Genomic DNA, 26,478 nt, shown 5'->3' with positions numbered 1-26,478 from the left:
CAAAACACAGATACAGAGCAAATCTGTATGGTATACAGGGTGTTCGGGATAAATTTGACATATTTATAATTAATTATATTTTTCCGTAAGTTACATGTATTAACACACACTTCTCTTCATTTAAAAGTTTGGACCCTTCTTCATTCATATACAAGATGTCAGAAAGGATGGATAGCTGGAACCCACCTGAATCATGGAAGAGAATAACTTGTATCATGATGATTCGTGCCCGCCATCAAAATAAGGATATTACGACTGCTGCCCAATGCTCCCTGAATACAGTAAAAACAATCAGGCATGAACTAGAGACTTGCAATGGTGACTACGAGGATGTAGCAAGAAGAAAGATCCCTAGCAGACGATCTGATTGCGTTCGTACAGCAGAATTCCTCGCAAATCTGCAGGAACAGGTGTTGAAGAACCCTGGCATTGGAATTCGGGCTTTGTTCGTGGAGTTGCTAACTGTAGTCAAGCCCTGGATAACAAGGTTAGCCAATGGTAGGCCGTATGTATGGCAGCAGGATTCGGCCCCTTGCCACACCTCTGGGAAAAGTCAAAATGGTTGTCTGAAAATTTCTACGACTTCACCAGTCCAAATGTTTGGCCTCCAAACTCCCCAGACCTTAACCCCATGGATTATTTTGTATGGGGCGCAGTTGAAAAAGACACCAATCGCACTTCCAGTAATACAAAAGCCCAGTTAATGGATAAAATTAAAACAGTTTTTGCGGCCCTTCCCAGGGAGACTGTAGCATCAGCTTGTTCGAGGTTCCGAAGCAGAATTGAAGCTGTGATCGATGCTAATGGTGGTTATTTTGAGTAAATCTTGTTGATAGTATTGTAATTAACTCTGCCTGTAATGTTTTTTTGTCAATTCATTAAATTTAATAGATACAAAGAAGATTTTCTTTTTCCTTACGAAACTGTCAAATTTATCCCGAACACCCTGTAGATCTTGCCATGTTGAGCAGGTGAAAGTTGCCTTAAATGAGACATGTAGACTCCTTACTGGTTGAGACTGATACCTCATGAAAACTCTATTGTTTAGCTAGTATAGCACCTCCAGATATTAGATGGCGGCTAGAAATGAGAGGCTGAAGGCATCCGTGTCTACATAATCCTCTATTTGAATATCAACCTGCCCATCAATGGTTAAAATCCAGGAAACGTTTTCTTCATACCACCGAAAACCTTACCGAACCACTCCAAAAATGAAGACTAGCCTCATGGAAGACAAGAAACAATCACTTACAGATTGCATTGTATCATCTGAAAGTCTTCCACCAGGCCACAGAGAAAACTGGACTATCTGGAAAGCTTTAAATAGGCTACAATGTGGCATTGGAAGATTCAAGGATAATGTAAAAAAAGTGGAGACTCTCATGTGAATCATCCCTATATGAATGTGGGGAGGAGCAAACTATGGCTCACCTCTTGAACTGTAGGTTATGTCCCTTTAGTTGTACAATGGACGATGTGATTAATGCGACACCTAATGCTTATGATCTGGCCAAATTCTGGGCAGCAAAAATTTGATGGACCTTCTTGGTGTATTTATGATGTAAATTGTGTTGTTTTTCTTTTCTTTTTAATTCCAATATATAATCAATTATTTTTTTTAAATTTATGTGTATGTGAGCTATGTTGCTTCTGACGTGAATAAAGTAAATTAATTTCTGGGTTATTGCAGGATGGTTTGTCAAAAAATAAAAGTTTCTTTAGTAACTTTTTCTGATTAGCCATTTTGGAGGAACTGATTAAATAGGATTGGACATTCTAATTTTCATTTGAGTTCGTCATTTTTAGAATGTTCAAATCTCTGTTTTTCATGTTTTGATTATATCTAATTTTTGTTGAGGGTGACGGAATGAACTCGCTTGTAGGTACCTGCCTGCATGGGTTTTTTTTTGTACAGACTTCTTCCTCCAGTAATATTTTTGTTGACAAAGATGTCTAGGAATGGTAATTTTCTGTTCTTTTCTACTTCTAATGCAAATTTTATTTTCAGATGCCAATTATTCAGATAATATACAAAATCTTCAAGGTTGTTGTGGTATGTTTCCAAATGATAAAGATGTCATCAACACACCTCCACCATACATGTGGTTTTAAAATCGCTTGTGCGATAGCTGATTCTTCAAATTTTTCCATGTGTAAGTTGGCAATCAGAGGTGATAGAGGTGAGCCCATTGCCAGACCACATATTTGGTAGTAAAATTTTCCTTTCCAAGTAAAGAATGAAGATTTTAGGCAATAAAAGAAGAGATGTGTGATTCTGGAAGAAATAGGTTTTCAAGTATATCTACCGATTCTTCTACAGAGATGTTGAGAAATAACGAGACAACATCTAAACTAGTTCTGATGGAGAAATCTGAACGTTTGAAAGTTCAACTACAAAATGCATCGAGTTTTTCAATTAGGAGTTTGTAAGTTCGATATGAGGCTTGAGGAGGTTAGATTACTGTTTAGAGAGAAAATGTGTTGGAGAGCTTCTGACATCAACTGGTGGATGTAGAGGGATATCTATCTTATGAACTTTAGGCATATAATGGAGTGGTTGAATGTCTAGATTTCAGTTGTTATTTTTTAAGGTCTTCTGTAAATTCAAAAGTACTTGAGGTCAAATCATTAGTTTTTATATGTGATGAGCAAGTGGGATCATGGTCCATTTCTGAATATGTGGTAGCGTCTGATAAAATGGAGGTGATCCTGATGTGATAGTCTGCACTATTTGAAATGACTTGATTTTCTCCTTGTCTGCTTTAAGTATAATGATATCATCAATGTTACGTAACCTTCTCAAAGCATCTTTCTCTAAAACTGCAAAATAATTTTTTTGGCATGCAACTGTTTAATAAAACTGAAGCACTAAATAATCTGGTGGATAATGCCTCTCCATAAGATGACAGAAATTTAGTAGTGGTTTTTCCAGCACTGATCATTATGTCTACTTTTGGAAAGTGTCCAGGAGTAATGGCATAATTAGTCCTTGTATACATTATTATGATTATAGTTTGAAAATTTAAATACAAATTTCTTAGAATTCAGAACAGTTCTATTTTTATGAATTCTACTGTATAGAAGCTCGAATTTTTCTAATAGATTCTTTGTCTATTCTTGGGACCCTCCTCAAATGAATGCTATCTATGGCATTCCATACATTTGGAGATACTGAATTAGCCAGAATATAACATAGGTGATATACTTCTTGTTTGATTGCAAATAAGTCTGATCTAGTTTTTTTATATATTTCAACTCACAAAACTTGTGCTCCTATATTATCCTCCATGCATTGAAGAATGTACATTTTCTTTGATTCTTAAAAATGCAGGGATTATGGAGCTATCTCTGCAATTTTTCAAAAAATAAAGTATTGGAAAGTGATAGTTTCTTGCATTTAAGCTTTTTCTAAGGAACATACCCGTTTCTTTGTCTCCCAGTCAAGACAATTCATTTGGATACACATACACTTCACTATGAGCAGATTTTCTTGAATAACAAATAACCAGGTTTTAACTAGCATATGTTTTTTATTTATACTAGATGTATTTCCTCAACATCTTATGTTGTCTATATGGCTAACAGCATCTTCAGTAGGCTGCTTAACATAAGTAAAAAAATCAACAGAAAAATAAACATTTTCTGACAGCTTATTAATTGAATTTAATTGTTTTCAATACATACAGTCTTGCCACAAAGACCTTGAAGATTTTATATATATATTTTCTGAATAATTGACATCCAAAAATAAAATTCACACAGAAGTAGAAAAGTGCAGAAAATTAACATTCTTAGACATTCTTGTCAACAAAAACATCATTGGAGGATTATCATTAGAAGTCTATAAGAAAAAACCTTACTACAAGTTAGCATTAAACATCAAACATGAAGAAAAACTTCTTGATTGGAATGCAGTTTCCATTAGGGTTATATGGACAACTTCAAAATATTGAAATGGACAATGAAGCTTATTTGTGCCTATGGTTCTATAGAAGATTCTTCTAGGGAAGAAGAAATTCTGAGGTGTTTTGCAAATCATTAAAACAGACAGCTGACAAAGAAAATGGAAAAAGTGATACTTGTTGAAGATTTAAACAGCAGATTAGAAAATGAATCCCACCAAGCATATAGAAACATTTTGGAAAAATTTGGAGAAAAGAACGAGGCTAATAATAATGATAAGTATCTGATGGATTTCTACTCAGGATATATGGACCATTACTAACACATTAATCTAATAGATAAGCTTAGATGTTGACTGTTATTCATGACTTACTTTTCACGGTATTAACAACACCACACAATTTTATCAAAGAGATGTTTTATTAACTGCTAATATTTCGCTGATTTTCAACTCAGCATCATCAGAGCACAACACACTTGTACACGCGACAGTGAGTGAAACTATACAATTGCAATGGGCAAAAGATCTAAAGTCCTATTTTTGGCACTCTCTAATGGGGGGGAAAAAAAAAAAAAAAAAAAAAAAAACTATGCAAGAAAAACGAATGTTTTTCTCCATCTAATCCTGAGTGAAGGAGTGTCCAAAGCCTGGTCTGCCAGTCCCGACTTGCCATAGTAATAGTAGCGAATGTATTTTTCATGTTCTTCCAGGCGGACGTTAACTGATCTTCCTGTTTGCCCATAATAGGCCAAGTCACAGTCACAAGGAACTTCATACACTCCTAGGTGTGCTACAGGGTGAAGTTTATAGGCGAGCGGATCAGAGTTGCCAGCTTGACATGAGGTTTGAAAGTGGTGCGAAGGCCATGTTTCATCAATATTTTGGCTATCTTTTCTGATGTACCTCTGATATAGGGAATAGAAATGGTCATGTTGTATTCTTGTGTATTAGGAGAGGGCAGAGTAATGGGCCTATGTAGTATTTTATCTATTCTGGAGGGACTATAGCAGTTGGCTAAGAACGTATGGTGCAGATATTGGAGTTCTGTGATCAGAGCTGTATCATTAGAACAAATGGCTCTGGCTCTGTGTGTAAGTGTTTTTAAAATGCCATACTTTATCGGCTTTTGTAATAATAATATTTTTATTATTATATAACTTTTTAAGGCAGTTATTTGATTACATGGCATATTGCTTTTTGGAGGCTTAGCCTTGTTTAGAATACTTGCTATATCTAGTCGCACGTTATTGGCCATTGCCAGCAGAAGATCGTGAATACCCCGTCTTAGCATACAACCACCCGTATTTATGGATTACCAAAAATCCACAAAACTAATATCCCCCTATGCACCATAGCCGATAGCATAAATAGTCCCACATATAAACTGGCCTGGCATTTAGCCAAGTCACTTGCCCTCCTTACTTGACAACTACTCTACTTTTGTAAAAAATTCAGTCCATTTCAAAACACTGGTTAAAAATCTTATCCTAAAAAATTCAGACATAATGGTTAGTTTTGATGTCACCTCTTTATTTACTAATGTACTACTTATAGACACTCTTGATTTAATCAAGTCTAAATTTCCCCCTGATATTTTTGAATTATTTAAATTTACCATGAATGCAGGTTATTTTACATGGGGAGGAAAAGTCTACAAACAGATTAATGGTACTGCTATGGGTTCCCCCCCTCTTCCCACGTTAGCAAATTTTTACATGGAACACTTTGAAAACAAAGTACTTACCACAGCTACATACAAGCCACAAGTGTGGTTACGCTATGTCACCTACCTAAACAGCCAACATCCCAAAATCCACTTCACAGTAGAAAAATAATCAAATAACTATTTACCATTTCTTGACACATTAGTCACCTCTTTCAGATGGATCACTATCTTTTTCCATTTACAGAAAGCCTACACCCACAGGAAGATGCCTACATAAATAATCACATCATCATCCAGTCCAACACTATGGCATTTTAAAAACACTTACACACAGAGCCAGAGCCATTTTTTCTAATGATACAGCTCTGACCACAGAACTCCAATATCTGTGCCATATGTTCTTAGCAAACGGCTATAATCCCTCCAAAATAGATAAAATACTACATAGGCCCATTACTCTGCCCTCTCCTAATACACAAGAATACAACATGACCATTTCTATTCCCTATATCAGAGGTACATCAGAAAAGATAGCCAAAGTATTGATGAAAATGGCCTTCGCACCACTTTCAAACCTCATGTCAAGCTGGCAACTCTGATCCGCTCGCCTATAAACTTCACCCTTTAGCACACCTAGGAGTGTATGAAGTTCCTTGTGACTGTGACTTGGCCTATTATGGGCAAACAGGAAGATCAGTAACATCCGCCTGGAAGAACATGAAAAATACATTCGCTACTATTACTATGGCAAGTCGGGACTGGCGGACCATGCTTTGGACACTCCTTCACACAGGATTAGATGGAGAAAAACGAATGCGCTTTTCAGGAGTCGTTATAGATCTGAAAGATTATTTTTTGAGTCAGTAATGGCTTTAAAGAATTTGCCCAACCTTAACAAATATGGTTGCATTAATTTGTCAAAAATTTGGGAGACTGTTATACTAAGAGAAACTCCTGTATTTTCCCCCCATTAGAGGGTGCCAAAAATAGGACTTTAGATCTTTTGTCCATTGCAATTGTATAGTTTCACTCACTGTCGCGTGTACAAGTGTGTTGTGCTCTGATGATGCCAAGTGGAAAATCAGCGAAATATTAGCAGTTAATAAAACATCTCTTTGATAAAATTGTGTGGTGTTGTTAATACCGTGAAAAGTAAGTCATGAATTACTAACACATGTTCCAACATAATGATGTGCACAAGTTCATAGGGAGAGAAGACACAAGAAATAGGAAAAGCCTCATTGACTATGTCATTTGTTGACAGTGATAACTTCATGATGGCTGAGGAGTGTACAGAGGATTTGAAAATAGAATTAACCATCACTTAGTTTTATGTAAGATAAAAGTGAATATTACATTGAAAAGAACAGTATGCATGAAAGTCTTAAAAAAAGAATTAATGCTGAGCAACTTTTACAGGTAAACTGTAGACTCATCTATACAACATAAATCAAAAATGAAACAGTTCAAAAACCAAGAATCAAATCTTGGAGTCTCATGCGCTGTATGTGCCGGGGGGACAGAGCCTCCCTAGTATATATATAAAAGGAATAAAGCCAGCCTGGCTGGCCAAGTGTTTAGCATATCCGCTCTCCAGCCAAAAGACTGCGGGTTCAAATTCCACCACGAGCATTGATGTTTGTCTGTGAAAATACTAGTGGCAGTCAGCGGTAGATGGTGTTAGTGTAGATGATGGAGGTAGTGGAGATTGGTGGAGACAGAGTTGTAGAGTAGACACCCTCCCTCGATGAGTCTTTGGACTCCCTGGAGGAGTTGCTTAATAATAATAATATTCAGTACCTACTAACAAGTTGCACTACATGAAGGTGAAGAATGAACATTAAGTCTGAAGCCCTAGTCAGTTTTCTGCATTCCTTAAAGGTAATATAGAGGTCTTCTCCTAGTTATTTCACTTTGAGCCTTAAACAATGCAATTAATTTAATTACTTAATCAAATTTAATTTAATTGCTTCATCAGCTGTTTGCATGAAATGTTAATATGCAAAAAAAAAAAAAAGATATTCTCAAAGGGCATTTGCAGAAAAAAGTTGAAATAAATAGTCAAGAGATCTCAAACAACATTTTGCATAACTTGCATGACATCACCATTCGTCCTACAAAACTCAGATACCATTAAGCAAAAAAATTAATTTAACAAGATATGTTTTCATTTGTTTCAATGCCAAATGGAATACAGTCCAATTTATATTCTTCTGTAAGACTGAGGTGCGTGTGTGTGTGTGTGTGTGTGTGTTTTGAACAAATCATGTAGATTGCACCAATTTACACTGATTTCTCTCAGATGCAATAGTTATCCTATCAACCATGAATGGTATTAAATTTCTATACCGAAAACTTCAGCACAGATTTAAATATACTGCTAATGATAATCCTCTTTTTTTCTATTTTTTTTTTTTTTATTCTTACATTTTTAGTAGGTCCTCAGAACTGACTTCAACAATAAGCATTTCATCATAGGCCTTTAAACACTAACTGCACCCAAATTAACCTAACTACTTTAGCAAAAATGAAAATATTGACCTATTCTAATATGTTTATCTTAATGTGCAATTAGTCCATTTGACTGGAGTTCGTTTTTTTCTTTAGAAGTAAAAATATCTTCTTTCTCCTGTCAAGAAGAAAAGTAAAAGCTTATCATTTTTACTTTCTTTAATAAAATGATTGAAAAAATATATATTACACTGCTTTAAGCTATTCTAATGTACTTATCTTAAAGTATGTATCTAGTTTATGTGACTGAAGTAGCACTTTTAATAAACTCATTTTAGTAAAAAATGAGTTGTCCTTTCCTTTAGAAGTAAAAACATTATCTATTCAGCTGAAAAGAAAAGGAAAAGCCTATCATTCTCACTTTCTTGAATAAACTGATGCAATGCTATTAATAAAAATTACAAGTTCTGATACCTGACCTGTCTTTGTTTACCGAGGATCAGCATACATTTTACATAGTAATAGGATATATAATATCTGATTATTATCCACAATTTATATTCTTCGGAATTATCCAAATTTTCATGAATCCTACATTCATTCCCCCCCATTGTCAGTGGCTCTTCTGTCTTATCAATAATAGCTATCTCATACATGCTGGTATTTTGTTATAATACCACTTCTTATAATACAAAGAAGTTCATTCTTACTCAGGAATAGATACATTTTTAATATGTTTATGAAGAATGGGATAAAGATGTTCTGATACCGTGAAAAACATTCCAACCTCAACAGACACTATATTGCAGAAGTAAGAAAAACAAATAGCTTTGTTTATCACTAAATACAGTACAGAGACATTTACAGTCTATATACTATATTTAGCAACAATTAGTGGAATTAGAGACAACTGGAATGACAGAGGGGAATGGAGAAAGGTATTGGAGGAGAGAGGCATGAAAATTAACTGGGTAAAGACCGAATATATGTCAATGGGGAGTGACGAGGATATGATCATACTACTCCAGGGTGAAAGGTTAACTTCAGGGAAGAAATTCAAGTACCTTGGGTTAGTCATCGAGATGAATGGCGACCTGGATGAGGAAATACAGCACCGAATAACATGCAGCTGGATGAACTGGAGGAAGATGAGTGGAGATCCTGTGCGACAAGAGAGTGAGTTGTAAGATGAAAGGAAAGCTGTATAAGATGGTGGCGAGGCCGGCGATGCTCCATGGCATGGAGACGTGGCCTATAACAAAGGCACAGGAGAGGTAGATGGAGGTGGCAGAGATGCGGATGTTGAGATGGATGAGTGGCGTGACAAAGAAGGACAGGATAAGGAATGACTACATTAGAGGGACGATCAAGGTGGGACCGATCGGTAAGAAGGTACAAGAAAGCAGGCTGAGGTAGTTTGGTCATGTAGAGAGGAGGAGTAAGGAGTATATTGGTAAACGAGTGGAGCGTATGAAGGTGGAGGGAAGGAGGAAAAGAGGCAGGCCCAAACTCAGATGGAGGGATAAGGTGGCAGAGGATCTTAGGGAGAAAGGATGGAGTCGGGAAGATGCCCTGGACTGGAGAATCTGGAAGAAGAAGATTAAAGATGGGAACGTCGATCCCATTTAACACGGAATAAGGCATAGCGAAAGAAGAAGAAGAAGAGACAACCGGAATGACACTCATAATGGAAAAATACTCCCATTCCATAGACTATGCTGCATGCTAGCAAAATAGATTTATTGTAGCACTAAACATAGCTGTTAACTAAACACATTTGTCCTAACATTCTCTTTCAAATTTTCAGTTCCAGAAAATATGTATAACAGCTGTTTATAATGCAGTCACTGGATACAGAAAGCAGACACCTCATAAATGCTAATTTCATAAATAAAATTCTACAGAAAAGGTTGCAATAAACATGCTATGTCTACATATGCATAGATATAGCATGTTTATTGCAACCTTTTCTGTAGAATTTTATTTATAGAACAGAAAGGAGCAGAAGTTTCCTTCAGAGGTATCTTGTAGAACAGTGCTTCCCAAACTTCTGGATGTCAGGGCGCCCTTTTCAAAAATTAAAATATTTCACGGCCCCCCTCGAAAAAAAATCTTAATAGAGAGATATATTATTATAATATTTATTGTATTTATATTCAATACAAAACATACACAGCGAATATTGCAAAAATCAAATGCATATATTACATTTTTTGCCTCTTACCGTTTGGGTCTGAAGACGATGGGGGCTGTTCTGGTAAAATATGAAATACTGTCCTTTTTTTTTTTTTGAGTCTGTTTTTGCTTCTGATTGTTTGCGAGAATTTTTTTTTTTTTATCAGCCACATATCCATCTCAGGGTTAAATTTTTTAACATAGAATAGATCAAATAATATCACCACTTACCGATACTGGTACACCACAGACCGATAACATGAAATTAGTGAATATTACCTGAATAAGGGAATCCCCGGACCAGGAACATTTTTCTCTTTTGTGACTTTTCTCCCTTTAAGGTAATTTAAGCCTAACGCGAAACAGACAGCAAAGGCAGGTTATTAAAACGTGCATATGATTGGTGCGGTATTAACAAAAGATCGTGCAACCGAAAGATAAAAGCATAGCTGGCAATTGAGTTGAAATGCTAACTCTCTTCAACCGAATTCCATATGTGAAACTGCCATAACATTTATTATATATATATATATTACTTAGTTTTAACACTTTTACGAACTTTAACACGTTCAGTTGAATTTTATTGCTGCCTTGGGAAATCGAGCTCACATACATTTAATTAATAATAACAGTTTTTAGTTAGATACTGTGTTTGCCCATGCAACATATGGTTTTGTTTCAGTCTATACAGCATAGTTTCTGTATGAGGGGGCATGTGATTCATTAATTAGTGTGTTTTTATCCCAGTTGTCTCTAATTGCACTATTTGTTGAGAAATATATTACACAGACTCCTCATACCTTATTCACTGGCATAATAAAAGTACTTGTTTTTATTGCCTCTGCAGTATAGTGGCTGTTAGGGAGGGTGTGTTGTTTACCACTGCAAGCAGTTACTATCTCCCCACATGAACTTGTTTAAGCGTTTTTTCATGTGTGAAGTATATGCGAAACTTTTATTGGTAACAGAAAACTAGCTCGGATGACAGTGATAATATAAAACGAGTTTTGATATGTATATAAAGTCAATATCAACAGTCCCTGATTACGAATGCGTGATGAAAGGGACAGGAAGATTTGGAGCTTCCCTGGAGAGCATTCGAAGTAAATACAATTAACCACTGCTTTGAAATGAAACATATGAATAAGCAATATTTATTAATATTCATTAAGCGCCGAAATACAGAGGAAGCAAAGTTTGTGAACCAACACCCATGTGTGAATTTTTCCATTAAAATATAAAAAATAACAAAAAAGAAATAATAAATAATAAAAGTTAAATACGTTTCTTTTAAAATAAAAAAATCTACTTAGTCTTAAAACATTTTAAATTTGTTTTCATCATTTCACGGCCCTCCTCAACAAAACCTACGGCCCCCAGTTTGGGAAGCGCTGTTCTAGAAAACAAAAGGTATCTCCTGAAAACAGATGCAGATTTCTTATCCTTAATAAGAAAACTAAATGTTCAACTCTGGATCTGGAATCCTTAATTCAAACACTGCAGTGTTCTATGTTCAAGAATCACCAAAAGCACCTGCAATTTTAGTGGCCAGTTTTCTCTAAAAATCATAACAAAAATCAATCATTTTTATTTTCTTACATCCTTTTATAGATTCAGCACTATTATTTTTTTCTAGATGAAAGACTAATAAGGAAAGGAACAGCCATTAATTAACTTAACTTACTGCTCCTCTCCCTCACCCCCAACAGCTATCTTGCAATACTATCATAGCACATAAGAGTTAACTTTCAAACACTTTTCTTTCTATGTGAAAGGCCTCAAAGTTCCAACCCCTGCCCACAAATTCTCTCACAACTGCATCATGTAATGTTCTTCTCATTCACTCATGCTCCTGGTTTTCATTTCACAGCTGAAATGAGAAAAATGAGCCACCATTATGTGCTATTATGGTGATTTACTTTGAAACAGTAAATCTCACACATGCACTTCAAGTAAATCTAATAACTTCATAATATCATGGATACACTTAAATTACAGTCATCAGCTACAATAAATTTCTAATCAAATCAGTGCATTAATTTAGTTCAATATTAACCTTACATGTATGTATTGTACATAATATGCACAACATGTAATGGATAATCTATTATTTAAAAGAATTATTTCTGCTTTTCTCAGAAATAACTGCATTAACAAAATAAACTGGCAATTATTATTTTTTTTATTATTATTATTTGACACCTCCAGGGAGCCCATAGACTCATCGAGGGAGGGCACCTGCTCTACAGCTCTCTCCACCACTCAATCAACTAACAGCAACTACACCAACGCTATCTACCGCCAGCCGCCACCACTAGTTTTTCCACGGACAATCACAAACATCCATGCCCACGGCGGGATTCGAACCCGCAGTCTTTTGGCTGGATATGCTAGCCACTCGACCAGCCAGGCCGGCTTATTTTTACAATTTTAACATGAATTAGCTTAGTGTACATTTTACACATTTTACATAATGAAAGACTTTTAATACTATTATTAGAAAAATATATATATACAGTTATCATGAAAGGATGTGCCAGAGTCTGGATCATGTAACTGACTACATCCGAAAAACATCGTATAAAATGAGTCTGGCTTCAGAACAAAGTGCTACCTACTTTATTGTTTTCATGAATTTTAATTGTCTTTTACTGACTACTGTTTATACATAATGAAACAAATGGAAGGAAACAAAAACTACACTTTTAAGTTTTGTGAAATGGTGCAAAGTTCAAGTCAAATCGCAGGGATCAGAAAGTGTTAAAAATACTTGAGAAAAGAGTTCTGTTGTGTCATTAAGTAAGATGTGATTTCCAAAACAAATGATGAAAGTGATCAAGTGGTTATGCTACAAAGAAAAATGTGTTTTGTAATTATGCAAAAAATATCTTGGAGCTGCTGACTCCAGATTACAAAGTTTTTGAGGAGCTTTAAAAGTGAAGACAGTTAGGTTTCATGAAGCATTCAATTCTTACAAAAAATGGTGTGACAGACTTGGCCAAAAATCACCCAGGAAACATACCTCAAGCTACTTGGTAAAGAAAAAGGAATTCTAAAATGTTTGAGCACTTAAGTGCTTTTTTAATAAAACTTATTGCATAACTAAATTCGATCCATTTACTGACTTCAAAATCTTGAGTTCTGCTAAAAAGACATAATGTAAGAGGGTGGTCTGAAAAGTTCTCTGCCTCAACCACAGATGGCAACACTATCGGCAAGATTTTTTTTTTTCCTAAGTTGGTACATGTGTCAAGCATCCATGGGAAATACAAGTCATTCCATCAAGTAGTTTGTTTTATACAGCTGTCTGAATCAAAAGTGTTGTCCCCTTGAAATGGATAAAATTGAGTACAGCAATTCCTCAATTAATGTGCCTAATGCATTCTTTAAAACAGGCACATTAATCGAAAATGCACTAATCGAATATAGTAACCTATGGGAAAATGTATAATTCGTTCCTCAGATTCCTTTTTTGACCCGTAAGTTTTTTTATAAAAGAATTCGGGTATGTCTCAGGGCCTAGTTAAAGGAAAACCATGAAGCTGAAAGACAAAACATATTCAGAATATAAATTTATTATTCTGCTTCTTAACAGAGATTTGAGCTAACATAATTTGGCAGGCATTCTGTTTTCTTTTTTTCATACAACTGACGGTATGGCCCTATTGCTTCTTCTGCAAATTTTACTGGTTCTCTCTTCATCAGGGTCGGTCTCTAAGCATTGCTGCTTAAAAACTTCAATTGTACAAAAACTATTTTCAAATTGTTTCTGTGAAACTTCTTTGGGCTTGTCAGTGATTTTCTTCATATTCTTCAGGATCTTCAAGCTGTGCATCTAAATTTAGTAGGAAAAAACACTCAACTTCTCAGAATGAGATTTAATTAACTTAGATTCATTTGAAAAGCCTCTAAAATCATTTGCACAATGTGCTTCCTAACGGCTTGCATATTGCTAGCAGTAATTTCATTCGACTTTGCGGCTTTATAACCAGGCTGAGATTTCTCTGATTTGGCCAAAAAAAAAAAAAGGCAGGTTTCATCGACATTAAATATTTGTTGATCACAATAGTCCCCTTCTTACACAATTTTCTTAAAATTTCTGGACATCTCCTTATCTGCACTTGCAGCTTTGCCTGTGATTAGAACATCATGTAGGCTATTTCTCTTTTTGAAACGCTCAAATCACCCAGCACTAGTGAGGAATTCTTTTTCGTTTCCATCATTGATAGCTTTTTTTCTTTCAAGGTTGCAAAGAGGTTTAATGCTTTTGATTTAATAAGGCCAGTGTTTAGCTGGATCCGTTTTTGGTTACAATCTTCGATCCATGTAAAAAGAAGTCTCTTTAATTCAATTATTATAATACTTTGATTTTGAGTGCACGCATGATGAACTTGAAGCAGCCTTACCTTTCTCTTTGTATTCAGCAGTTGATTCACCCATTTTTGTGTTCTTGTCCTATCTTTGCTCTGGACTCGCCTTGTTCATTTTTCTTTATTATTTCAAGTTTTTCTTCCAATCACATTACTTTTCGAATAATTTTCACACTTCTATTTTTTGCTTACTAATTCTTTTACTCATGATTAAAGGTTAGGAAAATAATTTAAAATAAAAAAGTAAGGAAAACAATTGTATGAGATAAGATCAGCAAAATGTTATGTAAAGCAGATGACATAAATTTTGGCCATAAATTTGGAACATAGTGTACATGGAAATAGTGTAGTATGCCATTAAAAAATAACTTTGTAAAATGTTTCAAACCGGTAACTAAATTATTTCATCCTAGTGAGTGATTTTTTTAAATAGTTAGCCATAAAAAAATGTAAAGATCAAAAATTTTTTAAATCTGTAACATTTATTTTTAAGATGTGGCGCATTAATCGAATTTGGGTATCAAAATAAAAATGATGCACTAATCGAAAACACACTAATCGGGGGCACATTAATCGAGGGATTTCTATATTGTGCAGTTATAGAATTCTTTGTAAAAGAAGGTTTAATGCCAAAAGAAATTCATTCAAAGTTCATAAAAATTTATGGGCACTTTTCTCCTTCATTTTTGACAAATAAGAAATGGGCTACCGAGTTTAAACGTGGCCATACCAGCCTTGAAGATGGTCAACGTGAAGGATGTCCAAAAAGTGTAACACCAGAAATCATTGATCAAATGCACGATATGGTATTGGATGACCGGCGAGTCAAAGTGCATGAAATTGCTGAGACTATAGGCATTTCAAAAGAACGTGTAGGATATATGTTGCATGAAGAATTGCAAATGAAAAAGCTTTGCACAAGATGGGTGCACCGCTTGCTCAAAGCATATCAAAAACGCATTCACGTGAAAATCTCTGAACAGTACTTAGAGCATTTTAACAAGAACAAAACTGATGTTGTACGTGGAGTTATTACTATGGATGAGACATGGATTCACCATTACACACCAGAATCCAAACAGCAGTCAAAACAGTGGACAGAAGACAGTTGTTCAGCGCCAAAGAAGACAAAGTCAGTTTCATCAACAGGAAAGGTCATGGCATCGGTGTTTTGGGATACTAAAGGCATTTTGTTTATTCATTATCTTGAAAAGGGTAAAACAATAACTGGAGAATATTATTCCGATCTTTTAAGCAGACTAGACGAAAAAATTCGTGAGAAAAGACCTGGTTTGCAGAAGAAAAAAATCATCTTTCATCAGGACAATGCAACTGCCCACAAAGGTGTTTTGGCAATGTGAAAATTAAGGGATCTCCACAACAATTCTATTCTATGAATTGTTGGAACATCTATCCTATTTCCTAAATTTGGCTCCTTCTGACTTCTATCTCTTCCCAAAACTAAAACTCTTCCTCGCTGGTCCATGTTTTTCTTCGAATCAAGAAGTGATTGAGGAAGTATACTGAGAGTTGTAGAGGGGAATTTTGTAGATCTTACTGAGAACCACTACAGGGACGGGATAATGCCACTACTTCAGACCACCCACGCAGATACAGGTCAAGGCTTGATAATAGAACAATACCAAAATGACAAAATGTAAAGAATTTATATCACTTATTGTTGATGTTATTAAACAAGAATTAGTTAAGAAAATCCAACTCCAGTAGAGTGGGTTTTCTTCTAGATACTTCTAGAGATATTTCAACAGAAGAACTTGTTCTTTATGGAAGATGCACATTCACAATTGGAAATTGAAAAGACATTTCTTTCCATAATTCCTCTCTAAAAACTCAACAGCTGAAAGATACTTTGATGCTGTAGAGCAGTGGATGGCAACCTTTTTAATATGAAGGGCGCAATGACGCTCGCAGGAGCTGTGTTGCCGACTCCTCCTGATTTAAATAATTAAACTTAAAATTACAATTGGCATGAATTGTTTTGAAATGTCTTTCTATATTACTTTTTTTTAGAAATAGCCACACTATTACTGCTTAATAAACAAATACATTTGCCATTATGATTGATAAAGCAAGGCGCTCGCATCTGATCTGACAGATACATGCTAATTGTTAACATGAATATTCTTTTTTTATTCATTTTTTATGGTATTTTATATTGGTTCATATGTGACAAAAATATGTTGTAAAAGCGAGGTAAATAAAAGAATGTTAAAATTTGAAATCTCATTTTTCTTAAAAACAACTAATCATAGAATTTCTAAGCCTGAAATGAGAGAATAAATGCCTGTGTCATGAGTCCTCCGTAATCTTCAAATTTTATATTACGCTCTTCATATTAAAAAGGTTGCTGACCTCTGCAAGATGTGCTTTACATTTATGGAAAATACTAAGGAAAGAGGTCTGGAGCTTGCTCCACCTTTACTACGAGTTGCCCATAAGGCACTACTTACGCTTGCATCTGCCGAAACTTTTAGTTTCTATATATTCGGAACGAAACTCTTACAGTTTCTATATTCGGCTATGAAATATTGTTGGATTCAATATTTATTCACTTAATTTGTACCATCATGTATTATATTTGCAGTGTTTTTCCTTTATGTTTTCTTGCATTTTAGCACATTCTAGTAATGAATGTATCTCTCAGATATACTGCGATCTATGCTGCAAAATTACCACTGCAAGCTCCAAAGCAGCTTACAATAATTTCTCTGAGGATGCAGTAAAAATTCACTGCATCCTCACTGATTTTTTATCTGTGATAAAAAACGCAGGTCAGCAATGCAGCGCCTGCGGGCACTGCATTGCCGACCTCTGCTCTAGAGAAAGAAATAAGCATGATATTCTTACCTAAGATTGGTAAATTAGTAGGCATTGGAACAGGTAACACGCATGAAAAAAAAAACAGGGGCGGGCCTAGTGATGAGACATGCCAGATCTTACATCAACAATTGTACTGTACATAATTTGAATCTACCATTTAAAATTCTATTAAACATGTTTCCCATTGATGCTTGAAAGAGTGATAAAAAAAATTGCATGCCTTTAACAGAGTTCACCAAAAAGACAAAGAATTGGAAAAGTAATAGCCATGTTACAAACAATAATCCTGAATTTTAAGTATCTAGATTCAGTAAAGTTGGTGTCTAATAGTGGGAGTACTAACTGCATTTGGAGTAAATAAGTAATCAAAAAGAGGATGATGCTGCAACATCGAAAGGCTTGTTAAAGAAAATTAAAAATCCATTTTCTCTCAGATTTTTTAACTTCAATCAACCAGCACTGTTTTTCAGAAGGAAAACCTACTATAAAAAATCATGTGGGCAGTATCTTCAATGCCCTGACAGATGTGAAAAACTCTACAACCTTTTGAGAAGAAATTTTTGGATAATATAAATAGTTTAAGTATATAAAATATATATAATATTTTATATACATAAAATGATATTTCAAATAATGCATGTAGAGAACTATTCGAATGTTAGATGAAAAAACTAACAGATGAAGGACTAATGCATCTGACAAAAAGATTTAGTGAAAATGAATCAGAAATTGTCAAGACTGTCACAGTATATTTGATACATTTACTTTAAGGTCTTCAGGTCTTAGTCTGAAGAAATGCAAGATTTTGGGTAAATGTTTCAGCAACTATTTTGATAATAATGAAGAAACAGTTTCAATAAATTTGGTGAAAGAATGGCATACAAGATCTGTGAAAGAACAATGAATAATACTGATATTTCCATGAAACTGTAGCCGTTATATGAGCTAATACATTGTCATGTCAAATGAATCCAATAAAAGGAAAGTTGAAATCATCAATGAATCTCTCTTCCTTGAATGATTGATTTATTCATGAAACATATGAATGGCTCTTTTCATCTTCCCTTTACCCTCTTTTACCTTGAGGTGTCAAGGGTTTACGAATCAACGGACTGAACAGTTCGCAGGATAAGGTGGTCAGCCCTACGCCCCGGTGTATCCTACGTCCGTAGTGTTGAGTTCTTAAGGCCGATTTGCCTGCTTTGCGGGATGAAAAACCCCAGGATAAACTGGGGGAAAAACCCTGCTGTCCACGCCCAAGACCGGCTAACTTGGCTATGGCTGAGGAAGATCCTTCAGCTCCTCACATCACTTTCCTCAGTACTTTCCATAATATACAGTACATCTCCTAGAGGACATGTATGATAAATAAGCCTTTGGTTCTCTATTTCAGTAATACATGATGGTTTATTTATTTTCAGTTACAATCTAGAAATTAATGAACAAAGAATAATAAAAAAAAAACTAAACCATACTGACATCGGAGGCCGCGGTATCTCTCAGATACAATTTACTGTCAAATATCACAAACCTTTATGTAACATGTGTTAAACCAAACTGACAGCAAAAAACAGTGCAGAATATCACTCACACCATATGAATGCACAGCTACTCATGACCTCCAAGCTATATACTGAATTGTACAAGAATATTTATATTAAACATTTTGCATGTATCTGATCACCTGCGAGCTCTGCACGGTTAAGTTGACTTTCAAAACGAAACTAAAGTGGAGTTCAAGCACAACCACTATCTAATGATTATTCAAAGCAAATCATGTGAATATGAAAAAGAACAGCTAATTGATGGATGAAAAAATTCTTCCGCTTGATCTCGTTATTCCCATGCTTTGCAGTTCAGGATCTGAAAATATTCACTATCGAAGATAAACAAAACAAATACACTACTCCACCATTATCCGCTGTCAACCCAGGTCCGAAGATATTAAATGGAAAATTCCAAAAATAAAAATTTATAATTTAGCAAATTGGTAATATCAGCAAAGTGGATATTAGATCGAACATTATTTCAGGGCCAAATGTTTGTGGAAACTAAAAAAGTTTCGTAAGTTGGCATGACAGCTTACGAGAATACGATCACCTCAACCCGAGTTGCACTACCTAGTTGACTCAAGTATCTAAGGCAATTTGAAGGGAACGAACCTAGAACACTCCTTCTCCAGGCATATGGTTGCGAAGCGCACAGTCACTAGGCTAACCGAACGGACCTGAATGTTTCTTTTCTATAGGAATTTTTTCAGATAAATCAGTGGATAAGTGGTATTTTGCAAATAAGAAATTACAGCTGGAGGACATAAGAAGCCATTATGTAAATGAAGTGTGAGTGGCATACATTTTAAGCCCACATAAAGGAAAGGATTTTTCTGCTTAAAAATGAATATCATATTGAAATAAATAACATATAACCAAAGTTAAAAATATTCAGTCAAGCAACTTCAGAGTTGAACTGTAGACTAAAAAAAAAAAAAAAAAAAAAAAAAAAAAAAAAAAAAAAAAAGGTGTGAGCTAGACATTCTGCAGCAGAATACATAGTCTATATTTATGCTGTAAGCCAGTAGTTAAAAATGAAGAGATACAAGAAGATGGTTTGATGTAAAATCTGGTATAAGACAAGGATACACACTATTCTCACCATTATTCATCATCTATATGGATCATACTGTGAAGGAAAGTGACTATAAACCTGATATCAAAATTAGAGATGTTAATCTCAGCTTTTCATTTTATCTAGATAGTCATCACCATCATCATCAAATTCCTGCCATGTACCCTCAAGGGGTGTACAGGATATGATAGTACTACATGAAAAAAATTACATCATTACTAACTTCCAATCTACAATTTTCCTCCAAATCAGTCTGGTAATTGTCAAGACTCCAACATTATCAGATCTTATATTTCTATCGTCTAAGGCACTTTGTATCGTATCAACCCACCTATATCTTGGTCTTCCTCTAGGTCGTTTTGCTGCCAACCTGGCAGAGAACACTTGTTTTGCTAATCTTTATTCGCCCATTCTGTTTAAGTGACCATATCACCTGAGATTAGCTCTGCTAACGCATTCCTGGATGCTGACAATGTCAAGTTGTTTCCTAATATCCTCGTTTTTAAAATGATATTGCCATTGATGCCATCTGTTTACACCTATAATCTTTCTCAGGACTGTCATATCTGCGGTCTCTAGCCTTTGGTCAAGTGTTTTACTTCTGACCAGCCCTCAGATCCATAAGTTAAAACTGGTTTGAACACTGTCTTGTATACAGCTAATTTAGTGTTCCGACTAATTTCTCTCTTATTCCATATGAATTTATTCAATTGACTTCCCACCATACCAGCTTTGCTGATTCTGTTGTCTATTTCTATATTTAATTTACCATCTTCAGTAAAAATCGTGCCCAAGTAGCTGAAATGTTTTACTTGATCCACAGGTTCTCCATTCACAACACAGTTGACATTTTCAATGATTCTGCCTATTTTCATGGTCTTTGTCTTTTTATTGCTAACCTTCATACCATATCTATTACAACAGTTATTCAATTTAGTCAGAGAATCTTGCAGACTTGTAGTGGATTTATTTAGAAGTATAACATCGTCCGCATAAAGCAAAGAGCTGACATCAACATCTTCAATTTTGATATCATGTTTAATACCACTTTCCTTCATAATGTGATCATATAGATAATGAATAACAGAGGGGATAATGTACATCCTTGTCTCACACCAGATTCAACATTAAACCATCTTCCTGTACTTCCTTCAATTCTAACTGCCGACTTACAACTCAAATAAAGACTAAGTATTGCTTGATATGATGCCCCATTGACACCATATAACTGTAGTGTATTGAATAGCTTCTCTCTTGGCATCCTGTCATATGCCTTTTCCAAATCGACAAAACTTAAATACAGATCTTTGTTATATTCCCGTGGTTTCTCCACTATTTGTCGTAAAGTGAAGATCTGATTCTGACAGCTTCTATTTGGCAGGAATCCAGCTTGTTCTTCACCCAGCTTTTCTTCCACAATTCTTCTCAATCGTTTCTCAAGTATACTTGCATAGATCTTGCCAGGAACACTTAGTAGGGAAATACCTCTGTAATTCTCACATTCAGTTTTATTTCCCTTTTTATATATGGGTACTAGGAGAGCTCTACTCCAATCGTCTGGAATTCGTCCCTCTGTCCAGGCATTCTGAACTATGCAGTGCAGCCACTGTAAGACTTTTATACCACCATACTTCAGCATTTCTGGTCGAATATCATCTACTCCTGCTGCCTTTCCACATTTCAAGCCTTTGATGGCTTTTTCTACTTCAAGTATGGATATGTATTCCTGACTGCATACCTGGTCAGTGTTTTTTTATCACTGTGCTGTCATCACTGCTTGTTTCATTTAGCAAATTTTCAAAGTAATTACTCCATACTTAAAGGATATCTTTTTCTCCCATTTTCATGTCACCTTTATCATCTCTAACTCCTTTTACAGCACTCTTTCTTCCATTCCTAAGCTTCTTCAACAACCTCCAGAATATTTTGCCACCTTCTTGATATTTATTTTCTATGTTCTTGCCAAAATCCTCCCATGACTTTTGTTTAGCTAGTTTTACACACTGTTTAGCTTTCTTACATTTGTCTCTGTATTCTCTAAGCGCACAAGATGACTTATTTGCCAGGAACTTTTGATATGCTTTCTTCTTTTCCTGCACTGTCTCTTTAACTTTCTATGTCCACCATGGAGTTCTGATTTTTCTATTCTTGCAGACAACCTCACCACATGCCTCTCTGGCTGAATCAATCAGGGTTTTCTTCAAGGCTTGCCTTTGAATCTCCAAGGTTTTGTTCCTGTTCTCAAACTCTTTCATTTTTCCTTCAATAATCTTTGTGTATTTTAGTCTACAGTTCACATTTGAGACCTGCTCAACTTTTATTTGCTTTAAAACTTTCTTACATATTTTTCTTTTCAAAATGAAATTCAATTTTATCCTGCTCAAGACTAAATAGTGATCACTTCCAATTTCAAATCCTCTGTACACTCTGGTGTCCTGCACCAGGGAGAAAACATCACTATCAACAATAACATAATCAGTGAGAATTTTCTTATTCCTTGCCTCTTCTCTCCATGTGAATTTGTGCACATTTTTATGTTGGAACATGGTATTAGTAATGACTAGTCCATGTTCTGAGCAGAAATCCAACAGATATTTGCCATTATTATTAGTTTTGCTCTTTTCTCCAAATTTTACCAAAATATTTTTGTATGTCTCACAATCATTTCCTACTCTGCTATTTAGATCCCCAACAAGGACCAACTTTTCCTTTTTCATTGTGTTTATTGCTTTTTCTAAAACCTCAAAAAATCCTCCACTTCTACTTTAGTAGAACCTTCTGTGGGACCATAGGCACAAATAAGTCTCATTGTCTAATTCCCCATTCTGATATTTGCCCACATCACTCTACTTGAGACTGTCTGCCATTCAAGAAGATTCGCTTCTTATTTTGTGTTGAATACTATGGCTACTCCATCTTTTCCTTGATTGTCATTGCCTGAATATAACATTTTGTATTTATTGCTCAGAAAGATCTCACCAGTTTTTGTCTTTTTTGTTTCAGTCACTCCTATTATGTCGATCGGGTACTTATCTAATTCTTCAGCTAGCTTCATTTCTTTGCCATTCAGGCTTCTTATGTTGATAGTACCGATCTTTAACTCTGGTGATATTGAGTTGGGGTGTGCATTTAGATTCTAAGTTTATTATTGTCAAAATCTCTTCCCCCACAATCTGTTAGGGTATCTACCAAGTTTGAGCTTTCATTTAACCCTTTGATTACCAAGAAGTGTGCTGAAAAACCACCGGGAGGCTAGGAAACCAACTTCAAAAAGGTGATTATTCACCAAAACCACTAGAAATAAAAGGGTTAATAGTTCTCTTTACAGATTACTCTGAATCCCTTAAAAACACAGCTACAACAATTTGCTCTAATCAGCATGCTCTTAAACAAGAATTAAAAATTATTAGCAGCACATTTATAAATGATCGCTATAACAAAAATACTATTAATAAAGTTCTTCATAAAACTTCATCAAAAAAGAATTTAGATTGCAGTAAAACCATAGCCATCCCATACATTAAAGGGTTATCAGAAAAAATCAACAGAATCCTACACCATTATAATCTCAATGCCACCTTTAAACCACCTACAAAATTAAAAAACATATTCAACTCCTCTTAGGATCCCCTCCTCCCATTGGCACATCCTGGAGTTTATTGCATCTACTGCACCTATAACTTACCTTATATTGGTGAAACTGGACATACAATCCCTATAAAGAAAAAAGAACACAAAAGACACATTAAATATAACAATTTTGGTGAAGCAGGCCTCTCAGATCATGCTCTCAACACCTTACACTAAACTGATTGGAAAAGTACCTGCTCTCTACACCATACAAAAACCTGGTATGAAAGAAAATTTAAAGAAGCCTGCGAAATTCTGATTAACCACCCTAATATCAACAATAATGGCAGCATGAAAATTACAAGAATCTGGATGGCACATATTCAGCCTACTTAATACTTAGTATCTAGCATATTTTAGGACTTTAAGCAACCTTCAGTTAGTCCTGGAAACTATTCCATACCAATTGGTTGAAATTTATATGTATAATCATGTTTTTAATATTTATATATAAACATGTTGCTCTCCAGCCCAGTGTAATTTTGTAACCAATAGATAATAATAGGACTCTAGCGTTGCTGTAGTCAAGGTTTTTTTTTTTCACCAGAGGTCAGGCCAATAATTGTTGTAACGGTTGGTCAGTAGTAACTTTAGCAAACCATGTAGATTGTAGTGCAGCTTGTTTCTCTGTATATAGTGTATATGCTCCAGAAGATGACCTTGATATGAAGGTCGAAACGTCAAGTGTTGATTTTGGTTTATATTAAACTAAAGTTTTACTCAAACATTGGAGTTGTCTCCATCATTTTCCAAAATGTATACTGAATAGGGGTACTTTGATTTGAAACACCTAATACGTATATTTAAAAGAAAAATAAGAAAATAAAATTGTAGAACAGTTTTTTATTTACTTATTTTGTCTTTTTTGTTTATGTCTTTTTTGTTTCAGTCACCCCTATTTTTTGTATTTGGTCTTGAGTCAGTGATTTTCCAGATTCTAAAAGAAACAGATAAAAGTCATTGCACCAATCAGAATTGAACCCTTGTGTAATAATAAACACTCGGAGTATCTAGACAAATATTTATAGAGACAATCTCTAATCTCGTTACAAATGGCGATTAATAATCTTTAAACACTATCCTTCAGTTATTAACTTCACAGCTCCTCCTTGGAGAGTAGTTAAAGATGCATATAAAAACTTTTCTGAGATTAGAGAACTTAACTTGGTAGTTTATTAGACCTTTTTGACTTTTCTTCCCTGCTTTTCTTCTCTTTGCTTACTGTTATTACCCAGCAATAGCTGTTCTAGAAACAAAATCTAACATACATGCCTGTTTCTGAGATTCAAATTTTGTTGCTTGAGCGAAACTCAAGCAACAAAAATGGCTGCCATTACTACAGTGCTCACACAGATATATGGCAAACAACTTTACTGCTTATAACTACGTTTAAGTCTCTTTCGTTATGCTACAACTTTACCAGATGACAGTTCTGATAATACTAAACATATAGATGCATTTAAATGCAAACAAACTACATATATACTTTTAGATTATGTAACAAAACTTATTTCTCATTAATTCCACATTAATGAAATTTTCACTAGTATATATAAAACTGTAAAAAACACACATAACAAGTAAAACAATTATGGATATTTTTAAAATTATGTTCGTGAAGAATTATATCAAAACATTAAGGCATGAGAAAAGAATATCACAATGTTAGCCTTTAAGAATTAGCAGAGCTAATCTAAGTGCTTAAATAGCATTACACTGGAAAAGGATAGAAAATGTCTAATATGATTATCTTTAAAGGTACCTGTGGCATGATTATAAATAATAAATTACATGATAACCACAGTAATTAACTTTAATGAAATGAAATTACAGATATTTTGTACTGAAAATAACAGTACATCATCATCAGTGTGTAGAAACAAGCAATCAAAGGAACCGGATTATAAAGTACATACAGCAGTCGGTTATGGACTGCTGTATGTACTTTGGACTCGTCACTTTTGGACCTGGCTCCCACTGATGAGACCTCAATAAAGGTTGAAACTGGTCTGGGTAGTGGCCCATCCCTTAATGCATAGCATTATACATGTCTGCAAGGAGATGTGCTTTGCATTATGGGAGATATTGAGACAAGGAGTGATGAGATCTTGGTCCACCTTTACTACAAGTTGCCTCAGTCCTGAAGATACTTCAGGCGCAAACTTTGTTTGCTTACACTTGGATAAAGGATTAAACTAAATTTATTATAATTTTAATAATATTATTTATTAATACTAATTTGTAGCATACAGCAAAAGATTTGAATTGGTAAACCACCAACTGCTGTATATACTTGGAAATCCGGGTCCTTTGATTGCTTTTTTCTATACACTGATGATGTACTGTTATTTTCAGTACGAAATATCATTTCATTAAAGTTAATTACTGTGGTTATCGTGTAATTTATTATTTATCTAATATGATTGATACCAGGTCAATCATGGAAAAAGATGGTACAGCGTGACATAATTTTACAGGTTGGGTGTCACCAGGTTAAACAAGGCCCTTGTTGTTTTTGTCAGAGGAAACAGGATGAACAGCAAAAAAGTCAGCTACTGGAACAAATTCCAGAATATATCCCAATTCAACATCAGCAGAGTTCAAAGACTACACCATCAACATAAGAAAAATCAATGGAAAAGAAATGGAGCTAGCAGAATTGGATAAGTACTAGTTACATAGTGATCAGCATTCATTATTAAAAACAAAAATTATGGAAACTACCATGGTTATAGTAAAATTTCAGTTTAATACAAACCAAAATAATCACTCGACATTTCGACCTTTACATCAAGGTAATCATCTGGAGTATACAC

The 26,478-nt window shown here is 34.9% G+C and overlaps 1 protein-coding gene across 2 annotated transcripts in view; it reads right to left on the bottom strand.

Moving 5' to 3' along the window:
- Positions 1-26,478, bottom strand: part of Usp32 (Ubiquitin specific protease 32) — an 808,142-nt gene that overhangs the window by 554,720 nt on the left and 226,944 nt on the right. The window lies entirely within an intron of this gene.

Source organism: Typopeltis vanoorti, chromosome 24, assembly GCF_054136105.1.
Source record: "Typopeltis vanoorti isolate ZY-2024b chromosome 24, IOZ_Tvanoo_1.0, whole genome shotgun sequence".
Lineage (NCBI taxonomy): Eukaryota > Metazoa > Arthropoda > Arachnida > Uropygi > Thelyphonidae > Typopeltis > Typopeltis vanoorti.
This window is presented reverse-complemented; position numbering and strand designations above follow the sequence as displayed.